The 12,457-nt window shown below is 43.6% G+C and overlaps 1 protein-coding gene across 1 annotated transcript in view; it reads right to left on the reverse strand.

Moving 5' to 3' along the window:
* Positions 1-9,718: 9,718 nt before the first annotated feature.
* ATP13A4 (ATPase 13A4) overlaps positions 9,719-12,457 on the reverse strand; it is a 153,299-nt gene continuing 150,560 nt past the window's right edge. The window contains exon 31 of the mRNA XM_033213065.1: positions 9,719-12,457. This exon is cut by the window's right edge and continues 1,093 nt beyond it. The gene's annotated coding sequence lies outside the window, so the exon portion shown is untranslated.

Here is a 12,457-nt window from a genome sequence, read left to right on the forward strand (position 1 = left end):
CTCTGCTTGGTTTTTATTGGAAAATGAGGCTTGATATGTTACACATGCTGTTAATATGTTGTAGATTATTGAAGCAATTTAAAAAATTTAATTCCTTGTGTTTGGATTTTTTAAAAAACTGCCTTTTCAGTCATCAAATAAATATTGATTGATTTACTTCCTCATGGACTCAATTCTATTTTCCAAATGCTTCATATGTCCCAGGTTGGGTGACCCTCACTGTCCTTGAGTCCATCAACTTTGCTTTGGGGACTACTCCCATAACATTTGATATGTAAGTCAAGAATAGTTCTTAACACATTCAAGGAAAAGAACCGTTCATCTTTAAACTCAAGCACTTAGCATAGGGAGAGGTATATATGATAGGTGCTCAAAAAATATTGTGTGATATATAAATGACTCTTTTCCTGCCTAGGGAATATGTTTTTCCTGCACTACTCAATGACAGATAATGTCTGCGGTCTGCTCAGATCTTCTTGGATGTCTTTGATGCCTTCACAGGCATTTGTGTGCTTTCTTCCAATGACCTATTCTTCCGACTCTCTTCAGAGGGTTGCCCTTGAACCCGTTTGACTGTTCTACCAAAGACCCAAAGTTTGCTCCCCACCCCCACCCTGCCCAGGCAGCCCTGAGCCAGTGACTGACGAGGTAGAAGTCTGAAGCTCTGTTTCCTTGCCAAGACTTGGGACACAGTGAAGAAATGTTGACATTCCAAAGCTCCCTGGCAGCATCAGATTGTCTTTCACTCTCTTACCAGTTTCTCCTAGAAACATTTCCTTCATAAAATATTTATACATAAATCCAGGTCTCGATGTCTGCTTCTGGAGAACTCAGCTTCAGAAAAGAACTAAGTGTGTCTAATGTTTGTACTCAGGCATCTGTAGGTACCAACAAACCATTCTTTCTTTGGGGAGCAAAACCACCTGTATCGTCCCATTCTCTCACCTCTGACTCAATTCTCTCACTTTAAAATCTCCAGTGTCTTCTCTCCTTAATTAAAAATTGTCCACGTAATCATGCTGAGTTTGGTATGACCCTTCTTTCTCCTGAAGGTGTTAGAATTATCCCAGGAAAATTCAACAGGTCACTTTCTGTTCCTGGAAATTTGTTCACTATTGTCAAGGGTTTTAAGCTTGTCAAAGCATATGCCATGTTGCCCCCGTGCTCTGTGTATTAGCTGCAGAGGAACAGAATGTCTGCTTAATTTAATATTCTGGAAGGCCTTCCACATGACTGGCCACAAAAACAAATCCACACAAACTCCCAGTTGTATGACTTGTCTGATGAGAACAGTAAGTGCCAGTGAGAATGACTGTCGAGTGTTAACTGTGTTTGTCAGGTAAGTCACCAACCTGAGGCAGACCAGTGGCCAAAAAGGTGCCCCAGTGTAGTCGGGTCAATGCCTTGGTGAACACTAAACTCCCACTTCTTCTCCCCTCACTGCTACTAAAAACGCCACAACCACTGAGGCCAGTAAATGGTGCTGGCCAGAGGACAATGGCATTTCTGAAACTGGTGTTGTGGCTACTGAAAGAACAGGGGTTCAGTTGCATTTGTGGATTCCAAAGAAGGAAGAAAACAGCTGTGATGAGGTGTGGTGGTTACAAAGATGGAGAACGGACAGAGGCCTTCCAGAGTAAGTCAGATCACAAGATCTATCTTAAGGAGAATAATCTCTAAACAGATATGCCAAGGCAAATTGACTTCTTACTAATCACTTGTAGATGATCTAACCTAGTTGGCAAGATGAGGATTTCCTTAAAATATTCAAACCAGAGAATGGTCCAGGATTAGTCATTCTTTTTCTCCCTTATCTGGAGGGTGGATTATTTTGTGTATCTCAGAAAGTGGAGTTTTTGGCCGGGCACGGTGGCTCAAGCCTGTAATCCTAGCACTTTGGGAGGCTGAGGCGGGTGGATCACAGGGTCAGGAGTTCAAGACCAGCCTGGCCCAGATGGTGAAACCCCATCTCTTCTAAAAATACAAAAATTAGTTGGGCGTGGTGGCATGCGCCTGTAATCTCAGCTACTTGGGAGGCTGCAGAGAATTGCTTAACCGAGGGGGGCGGAGGTTGCAGTGAGCCAAGATTGTGCCACTGCACTGCAGCCTGGGTGACAGAGTGAGACTCCGCCCCCCCCAAAAGTGGGATATTTGCATAAATTTTCAACTAATTTGAAGAATACAAGTAACTAAACTCTATTCTGTGTTTTTGCCCATGGAACATGGCAATGCTTTTCCCCATTGAACTTAGCCACCTGGTGATTGTTTTGTCAACAATTCAGTACTTAGAACTCTAACAAAGAGCAGGGATAAATGGGCTTACCTCAAGGAAGAGAAGAAGTCTGTCCGCAGGATTTCCTTTCACCAGGGACTGCTTTTGTAATGTAAGGTAGAGAATACACAGTGACAAACAGAATTTACAAAGGAAATATACCACATAAAGTTCTCTCAATGCAGGGTGAGCGGCAGAAAAATGTAGATGAGTCTCCATAGGGACAAGTACAAGACAGCACATTTGAAAGAAAATAATCTAACTTGTTATTTTAGGACTATGGTTTCTAAACCTGATCCATCGTTAGAATCACCTGGAGAGCTTGATAAAGATATAGCTCCCCAAGACCCATCCTAGAGATGATGATTGAATCTATGTCTCATCGGGCTCAGGCATTTATTTCTAATAAGCTCCTTAAGGATTTTCATGATGGGTCAAGTTGGAGAGTCATGTTCCAAAAAGAAGCCTATGAATTTCTGTGGACTATTCTATGGAGAAAGTAGGCTAACACATGGCGTGATAGCAAAAAAAAAAAAAAAAAAAAACTAGACATAACCTACAAATATGTCCAAATCTGGACTGTTTTGCACAGGTCTTTGTATCTCAAGTGAGATCTCATAGACTTGGAAATTATCCAGAAACTGCCAATTTAAAAAACCATTCTTCAGGATAGTCAGATGATGGGATAAGAAGGGCTGCAAAAGAAAGTTGACTTGTTCAAAGCATAAGTAGTTAAATCTGTAAACAAAGGCTGGAGGTAGGTTACTCTGTATGTTATTTAAAAAAATAAGAATAAATCATCTAAGTAAAATATAATTTAAACAAATAGTAAAACACGGATAATTACATTTACATTAAAATAGAATTAAATGCATTCAATTCCTGGAAGTCCATAGTGTGTTCACTATTTCACTCATTCTTCATGCATTCTTCAATTTGTTCTTTTACTGACTCCCACAACACAATAAATAGATATTATCATGTGTAAAGCCAAGACTTAAGAAGCTTCCTTAAAGTTTGAGAGATGAAGAAAAAGAAATTACGTACCACATTTAATCTCCTTTGATTTTTGCTATTATGAATGAGACCGTAGATAATATTTTCATACCAATAGCCAATTGGAGATATAGGAAAAAACAAATTTTTTTTCCTGCTCTCACACACCACTCAACAGAACACTTTTGACACCAGATGTAAGCCAAGCAGTTCTCCAGTGGATACCAGCTGGATGTCCTATGATCCAATTTAATTCGGACCCTATCTACCTAGAGATAGTATGAAATCCAACCGATTAAGGGCTCAGTCTCAAAAGACTGCCCCCACTTCAGGCACCAATTGCAAGTCGTAGGTTGTCACCTATACTTCTGACCAACTGGGGATAAACTGGGAGTCCCATTACCCTCTCCATGGCTTTGATCAGTTTGCTAGGATGACTCACAGAACTCAGGAAATGCTTTACTTGTGTTTACCAGTTTATTAAGAAATATAATAAAGGATACAGATGAACCACCAGATGAAGACACACATAGGCAACGTCTGGCAGGGTCCCGAGCCCAGGAGCTTCGTCTCTGTGGAGTTGGGATGCACCACCCTCCCTGCATGTGGATGTATTTGCCAATCTGAAAGCTCTCTGAGCCCCATTGTTCAGACATTTGTATGGAGGGTTTACCATGTAAGCATGACGAATTATTAGATCCACTTCCAGCCCCTCTCTTCTCTGGTGAGTGGAGAGTAGGGCTGAAAGCTCCAAGCTTCTAATCATGGTTTGGTCTTTCTGGTGGCCAGTTCCTAACCGGGAGCCTGCTAAGAGTTGCCTCATTAGAACAAAAGATGTTCCTATCACCAGGAAATTTCTAGGAATTTAGCAGCTCTTTATTAGGAATCGAGGTCAAAAGTCAAATACTAGAACAAAGGATTCCCCTGTCATCCATACCTGCATGGGTGTTAGGAGCTCTGTCTCAGAACCTGAACAGAGACCAAACATTAGATCAAAAGGTTCTCCTGGCACGCTTGTTGCTCAGGAAATTACAAGGGTTTTAGGAGCTCTGTGACAGAGACTGAGGTCAGGGATCAATATAATATTTCTTTTTTTGTATTATTATTATTATACTTCAAGTTCTAGGGTACATGTGCATAACGTGCAGGTTTGTTACATATGTATACATGTGCCATGTTGGTGTGCTGCACCCATCAACTTGTCATTTACATCAGGTATAACTCCCAGTGCTATCCCTCCCTCCTCCCCCTCCCCATAATAGGCCCCGGTGTGTGATGTTCCCCTTCCTGTGTCCAAGCGATCTCATTGTTCAATTCCCACCTATGAGTGAGAACATGCGGTGTTTGGTTTTCTGGTCTTGCGATAGTTTGCTGAGAATGATGGTTTCCAGCTGCATCCATGTCCCTACAAAGGACACAAACTCATCCTTTTTTTTGGCTGCATAGTATTCCATGGTGTATATGTGCCACATTTTCTTAATCCAGTCTGTCACTGATGGACATTTGGGTTGATTCCAAGTCTTTGCTATTGTGAATAGTGCCACAATAAACATACGTGTGCATGTGTCTTTATAGCAGCATGATTTATAATCCTTTGGGTATATACCCAGTAATGGAATGGCTAGGTCATATGGTACTTCTAGTTCTAGATCCTTGAGGAATCACCATACTGTTTTCCATAATGGTTGAACTAGTTTACAATCCCACCAACAGTGTAAAAGTGTTCCTATTTCTCCACATCCTCTCCAACACCTGTTGTTTCCTGACTTTTTAATGATTGCCATTCTAACTGGTGTGAGATGGTATCTCATTGTGGTTTTGATTTGCATTTCTCTGATGGCGAGTGATGATGAGCATTTTTTCATGTGTCTGTTGGCTGTATGCATGTCTTCTTTTGAGAAATGTCTGTTCATATCCTTTGCCCACTTTTTGATGGGGTTGTTTTTTTCTTGTAAATTTGTTTGAGTTCTTATAGGTATAATATTTCTTACTATTTCACAGGGAAGGAAACTAAGACACAGACATAGTGACTAATTTGCTCAAAAGAGCAACTCAGAGAGGCCTGGATTAGAACTCAGATCGTCTATTCCTAAACTTGTACCATTAACCTGCCATATGCCACTGCCCCAAAGGAGTCACCTTTGAGATGAACTTTGTTTGAGAACTGTGTGGCCTCTAATGATAAGGTCGGGCTTGGGGCACTTGTCAAAGCCTCAGGCTTTGGCTAGCATGGCATCCAATACCCCCAAGGCCAGTTCTGCCCTCACACGGGCCTAGGTATAGCTAGACTCCTGCTGCCTTGAGCCACCCACTGTGCCTCGGGCCACCTGTGAACCTCCCTGACTGTTGCATGAGACTGAGATGTGGGCAGACACAAAGATTTGGAATTTCCCATGTAAACTCTTGGCATCCAGACCACCTGGATTCCAGGGTCCATCTAGGGAGGATCCAAGCCTACAAAATTATCCCCAGATCAAGTTACCAATTAGCCATGCATTGTGACTGAATTCCTGAGGCTATTTACGCCTTTATGAAATTCTCAAGGCTAACCTTGGGCTGGGTCAAGAGAAAGCTGGCTCGGCTTTCAGGAAAGAGCATTCAGCCAGCTGGGAGTCACTCCACCTTGTATTGTGTTTAGTTCCTGAGCACATCAGGAAAAAGTGGGCCCAGGGGACCGGCACTCAGCATACAGAGGACCCACACCGGCACCGGTCTCTGAGTTCTCTTAGTATTTAATGATAATTATCTTTACCATCTTAAAGAAAAGAAAGTGGCAGGATAATAGGATCATTATAGGCAGAAAGTCAGCAGTAAGACACATGAATAAAGTTCTCTGTGACATGAATAAGTTTAAGGAAAAGTGCTGTGCCTTGATATGCATATGTAAACATCTCCATAAACCTTTTTAGTGCGTAAAGAGCAGCATTGCGTTGGCAAGTCTCGCCTTTTGCCCTAAGGCGGTTTTCTCCTTTCTCAGTAAACAGAACATACAATCGGGTTTTATACGGAGATGTTCTATTGCCCAGGGACAGGCAGGAGACAGATGTTTTTCTCCACCTCAACTGCCAACAACCGCCAAGAGGCCTTCTTTCCTCTTATACTAGTCCTCCTCAGCACAGACCCTTCCCGGGTGTCAGGCTGGGGGACGATCAGGTCTTTCCCTTCCCACGAGGCCATATTTCAGACCATCACATGGGGAGAAACCTTGGACAATACCTAGCTTTCCTAGGCAGAGGTCCCTGCCACCTTTCGCAGTGTGCCTATCCCTGGGTACTTGAGATTAAGAGAATGGTGATGACTTTCAACCAGCAAGCTGCCTTCAGGCACTTGTTTAACAAAGCACACCTTGCACAGACCAAAATCCTTTAAACCTTGAGTCACCACAGCACGTGTCTCTTGCAAGGAAAAGGTTGGGGGTAGGGTCACAGATTAACAGCATCTCAAATACAGAACAAAATGGAGTCTCTTATGTCTACTTCTTTCTATATAGACATAGTAACAGTGTGATCTTTCTTTGTTTTCCCCACAGCGCCCTACCATTTCGGTACTAATTTACTGTAGTAGTCTGTTCTCACATTGCTATGAAGAAATACCTGAGACTGGTTAATTTACAAAGGAAAGGAATTTAGCTGACTTACAGTTTCACATTGCTGGGGAGGCCTCAGGAAACTTACAATCATGGCGAAAGGTAAAGGAGAAGCAGGTACCTTTTTTTTTTTCTTTTTTTTTTCTTTTTTGAGACAGAGTCTCACTCTGTTGCCCAGGCTGGAGTGCAGTGGCAGAATCTCAGCTCACTGCAACCTCTGCCTCCTGGGTTGAAGCAATTCTCCTGCCCCAGCCTCCCAAATAGCTGGGAGTACAGGCATCCACCATAACGCCCAGCTAATTTTTGTATTTTTAGTAAAGATGGGGTTTCGCTACGTTGGCCAGGCTGGTTTCGAACTCCCGACCTCAGATGATCCATCCACCTTGGCCTCCTAAAGTGCTGAGATTACAGGCGTGAGCCACTGTGCTCAGCTGCAGGCACCTTCTTCACAGGGCAGCAGGATGGAGTGAGTGCCAGCAGCGGAAATGCCAGACACTTATAAAACCATCAGATCTCATGAGACTCACTCAGTGTCACAAGAACAGCATGGGGGAAACTGCTTCCATGATCCAATTACCTCTACCTGGTCCCACCCTTGACACACTAGGATTACACTTCAAGGTGAGATTTGGTTGGGGACACAGAGCCAAACCATATCAGCTGTTGAGGTGGGAAAGTGAGGACTGAATGCTGAGAGTAATAGGAAATTCAGTTTCCTGAAGCAGAGAATGCAATAAGGGAAAAGATTGAGATGCAACCAGATGTGGCCAGTGGAGAAGGACTTGAAATCCTTAGTAAGCAATGTGTACTTTATCCGGTAGACAGTTCAAACCATTAAGGGTTTCTGACCATGGACATGACATCATTGGAACTGTGCAATAGAATAGATAGAGACTTTGAGAAAAAAAATGGAAGAAAGATCTCGGTCAGGGGGACCAGTTAAGAGGCTCTTGCAATCAGGCAGGTGGCAACCAAGGGCTTAGAGGAGAGGAACTTCTGCATGAGAGACACTGCCAAGAGAGGGTCTGGAGACTTAGGAATGGTTTGTAGCAGGCACAGGTGGGACTTTTCAATTACAAAGATAAAAGCCATCATTTACCCACAAAACTTCCTTGATATGAGGCAAAACCATCACCCTGGGCTTGCAGTACACTATGAATGGTGCCTCCTAGGGTTGTACAGCATGCAATACATACAACACATGTGAGACCTCTCTGCGGTGTAACCCCCTTTATCCACAACTGTAAACTGAGCAGAATTTCCATAGTAACCACGTGTGCAGCCTTTATCACAGGTCAGTGACTCAGCAGATTTGTCAAGGCGTTGAAGCACTTGGAAGTCAAGACAGCAAGGAAAAGAGCTAGGAGAGTCTGGATGACTCTGAGTGCTTTTCATCCAACCACGGACAAGGCTCTGCAGCATCCTGCATTCTTTTTCTTGACAGATTAGCTAATATAATTAGCAGAATCTGGCTAGATATGAAGAATGTAAGGAACCTTGATTTGGAAGTCAGTAGGTCTAGATGATAGACTCAGCTCATTCATTTCCCCACTATGTGATCTTGAACAAGTAGTGCTCTTTCAGCCTCAGTCATCTGAAGGGTGACACAGGCATTATGCAGAAAACAAACCACGGCAGTGGAGCAAGAGCCACCTTAGACAAAGTGGTCAGGGAAGGCTTCTTGGAAGAAGCGCCAAGTGGAGCTGAAATCTGAAGGAGATGGGATCAGGAATGGAAACGGCGGTTGGTGGCGGGCAGCATTCGAGGCAGAGAGGATGGCAAATGCAGTCTTCCTGAGGATGGAGCAAGCTCAGAGTGTTTGACAAAGCCATGTGGCTCACTCCTAAGGCTCTTTCATCGACTTCAGGAGAGTTGTGTTTTGTTGTTAATTTTATCTTTGTTTAATTTTGAAGAAAATCATTTTACTAATAAAGTTTAAAGGCCATGGTTAAAAAGTCTAATGGAAACCAAAGGGCAGACAGAATATCACGGGGCGGCGGTTTTCCAAATGTTTATGCATAGAGAAGTGAGCACAGTTCAAAGCCAAAAGACAACCTACAGGAACCTGAAAAGCTGTGCAAAGCAGGTCTGAATAAAGATCAAGCAGGGATATAGGTTTCTGTTTCTGCGGACTGAAGTCAGAAACCAGAGCTTTATCCGATCACATGAAATGGGCTCACAGGGCTCTGGTGTTACGATTTTCCTCTCTCAGCTGTGGGAGTTGGCCTTTTCTGTGATTGATGGTCAGGTTCCAGAGAACTTCCATGAGACACGAAAATCTCTTTCTGGAAGAAATTGCGCTCATGATGGCAATTACATTGGGCATTTGCCTTGCTGTCGTCTTCTTTCTCAATGCTACGGTTTTTTTTTTCTTTTTTCATTCAGGAAAAACAACGTAGGAGAGTGACACAGCAGGGATCTCGCTCATAAAGGACCTGCATCTGAATCCAGCTCCTCCATGCATGGGCTGTGTGTCCTAGTTACTGAGCCGTCTGGAGAGCCTTGCACCTCATCAAAAGAAGAAGGACGGTAATCCTTGCCTCGCTTTCCTCCTAAGGTTCTTACGAGGCTTACATGAGAGAACAAGGATGAAAGTATTTTGTAAACTCTACTGTCCTGTGTATAAAGCAGAGAATAATAGCATCTGTGGTGTTAGAAAATGCCTGGAACTTTGTAAAGATGTTGTCTGATTCAACATTACTGGAGTAAACCACACCATTTTATTAGACAGGGTGAAACACTCCACTGCAGAGAGATTGATTTTTATAACAACTGAATTATAGATTTTACGTGCCTCTTTTGAACAGAATAATTTATTATAGCACACACTAAATACAAAGCTCTGAATAAATAACCATTTTTTGCAGTCACCACATCTGCAGGTGTATATGTGAACATTTCCATAAGCACATAAGGATACAGACGTCACAGACGTATTTCCATTCTCAGATGGTTACCTATTTAGTGAGGGAAGCCCAGAGTCAGGGTTCTCTGTGGGTAAGAGCTAGATGCCTTGGGATGAGCATACAGGGCACCGTCTCAAATGATTTGGACTATGTGACTGTGTTCTTTTCTCCTTCAGACTCTGGTCAAGAAAGTGTATTGGTAACAGGTTGCTTTGCTCTCAAGTTTAGGGCACTCTCGCATGCTCTTTCAGGCAAAGTTTTTTAACACCTCTTTAAGAAAATTCACAAATCAGAAGTCTTCCCCCAGCTTCAGTCTGACAATCAGGACCCCCACTCTGCACCTCTTGCCTAGGATCTTATCTCCCCCTTTCAAGGGACAGGGCAGTTGAGTCTATACGTCCACACAATCGGATCTGACAAGGCTAGAAACCCTCCCTCCAGAGCCCATCCTCCCATCAGTGTCGGTCTGGTATTCTGTGTGGGTAGCAGTAGACTATGGTTCACATCCGGTGGCTCACGCCTGTAATCCCAGCACTTTGGGAGACCGAGGCAGGCAGATCACGAGGTCAGGAGATCGAGACCATCCTGGCTAACATGGTGAAACCCCGTCTCTAGTAAAAATACAAAAAGTTAGCCGGGCGTGGTGGCGGGTGCCTGTAGTCCCAGCTACTCGGGAGGCTGAGACAGGAGAATGGCGTGATCCTGGGAGGCAGAGCTGGCAGTGAGCTGAGATTGCACCACTGCACTCTTGCATGGGTGACACAGTGAGACTCCATCTCAAAACAAAAAAGATTCACATCACAGCATAAGACTGAGACATTGGGTGTATCAAGCTTGAAAGAGATCTTGCAGGTAATTGAGTTTCATCTGATACCTGACTTCCTTCTCTACTTGACCTTTGAATAGCCACTCATTTCTCCAATGTCATAGAGTACATTCCACTGCTGTCTGTGCTGGCTGTTAGGACAGTGGTCAGAGCAGATGGCCTGAAGCCTTCCCCACTGTGATCTTTACCCTCTCGTCCTGATTCTGCCTTCTCGTGCCACCTGACACAAGTCAGACCCTTCTTTCTCAGGATAACCCTTCACAGTCCCCTGACTGTTTTTTTCTGGGCTAGGCACTCCCTGCTCCTTCAATTACTGCTTCTAAGATGTACTTAGTCCCAGGAATACAGTCTTCAAAATGAGTCTCTTTTCCCAAAGACTTTATGGCTGCTTGGCTAGTGGAGGATTAGATTCTTTCATTCCTGTTCCCTGCTAGCCTTTGCTAGGGATAGAAACACTTAGGACCAAGGCAAGAGCAACTCAAAGTCTCAGAAAGACAATCATTTTTTGGTTTTGCTTTGTTTTGTTTTGTTTTTAACACACCTCTAGCCCAAGCCTGGCAGGATGCCTGGCATTCATTTGAACAGAGGGCCTGGTATTAGCAAAGAGTTGCCCATTCTTTGCTTGACTGTGAGATCACACTAAGCAACCTGACCTGCTGGAGCTCCGTGATTAGGAAGTGTTTGGAGGCAATGTAAGGTTTGCTCAGAAGGTCTGTATTTGAGGCCTAGATCTGCTCTTGCCATTACTGAATCTCAGCTTTCTCATCTGTATGGTGGAGATGATAAGCCCTTCCTTGTTGAGTCATGGGACAACTGTACAATTCAGGTGAGCTAGCGGAGGTGAACACATTTAGCGAAGGGCACACTGACGTGTGAACTGTGCAGGCTGATCTTGCTCATGACTAGGTTGCAGACCATCTCTAGCTTGCCCCCGCCTGTAACCCTCTACTTTTGGAAAATGAGAAACGCCTTTAGAAAAGCACATTCAGAACTGCCAAATCATTGCTGAGGCTGACTTTGCACAAGGAAACATTTCTTCGTGTACCAAAGACGACAATGATTCTGCAGTCTTGAAACGCTAAAATAGCTTCATGCCCTCTTTTAAAACCAGAAGTAACAGGGTCCCCTCTTGGCTGGGAGACGCCATGTTCCTAGAATCAGCTGCAATCGCAGAGCCATCAGCCATGCTCAAAAGCCCAATTGGGGGAAGCAATGCCTGCAAATGCTATTGATAAGCTGCAAAGCCAGCCTGGGCCAGAACACTTATCCCCTGATCAGAACATTCACCTAGGATTTGATGCTCATAATAAAAATTTTGCTTTTGCCTTAAAGCATTATGTGTAGATGTGCTCCTACAGTTCAGTGTTGTCTCCTGAGCTAACAGAAACCTGAGTCTTCCTTGTGCTGAACAAATCAAATATAACCAAATTGTAACAGTGATAAAATAAGGAAAATTTTAGTTTTCTGGAAACTGAAGCCACAAACTTAAAAAATGTACTGGTTGTGTAAGAACTTCCATCAATAGTGCCATATAATGCTGTAGCGTGAGACTAATGGTTCTCAAAAATAATAAAGCAGAGGAGTGAAAATTTCTGGAGTTGGCCGCATGACATGAGAGGTTCCTAAAACGTAGGATAAGTGACTGGGGTTAGGAGAAGTGGACTGTAGTGGACAGCACTAGTGCTCTCTGATCTGTTACTTTCCTTTCCTTCCCAGGACTACATCCCAGACCAATTCTATCATTTCGTGAGGCCTGATACAAAATGAAAATACGGGGACCCCTGTCAAAAATTAAGAATTTTAAGATGGAAACGGCACAGTGTTAAAGCAAGTGTGGGCCCTTCTAAGCGTGGGGCTCTGTGTAGTGACAG

The sequence above is a fragment of the Trachypithecus francoisi genome, unplaced genomic scaffold (assembly GCF_009764315.1).
Source record: "Trachypithecus francoisi isolate TF-2019V2 unplaced genomic scaffold, Tfra_2.0 Lachesis_group0, whole genome shotgun sequence".
Classification (NCBI taxonomy): domain Eukaryota; kingdom Metazoa; phylum Chordata; class Mammalia; order Primates; family Cercopithecidae; genus Trachypithecus; species Trachypithecus francoisi.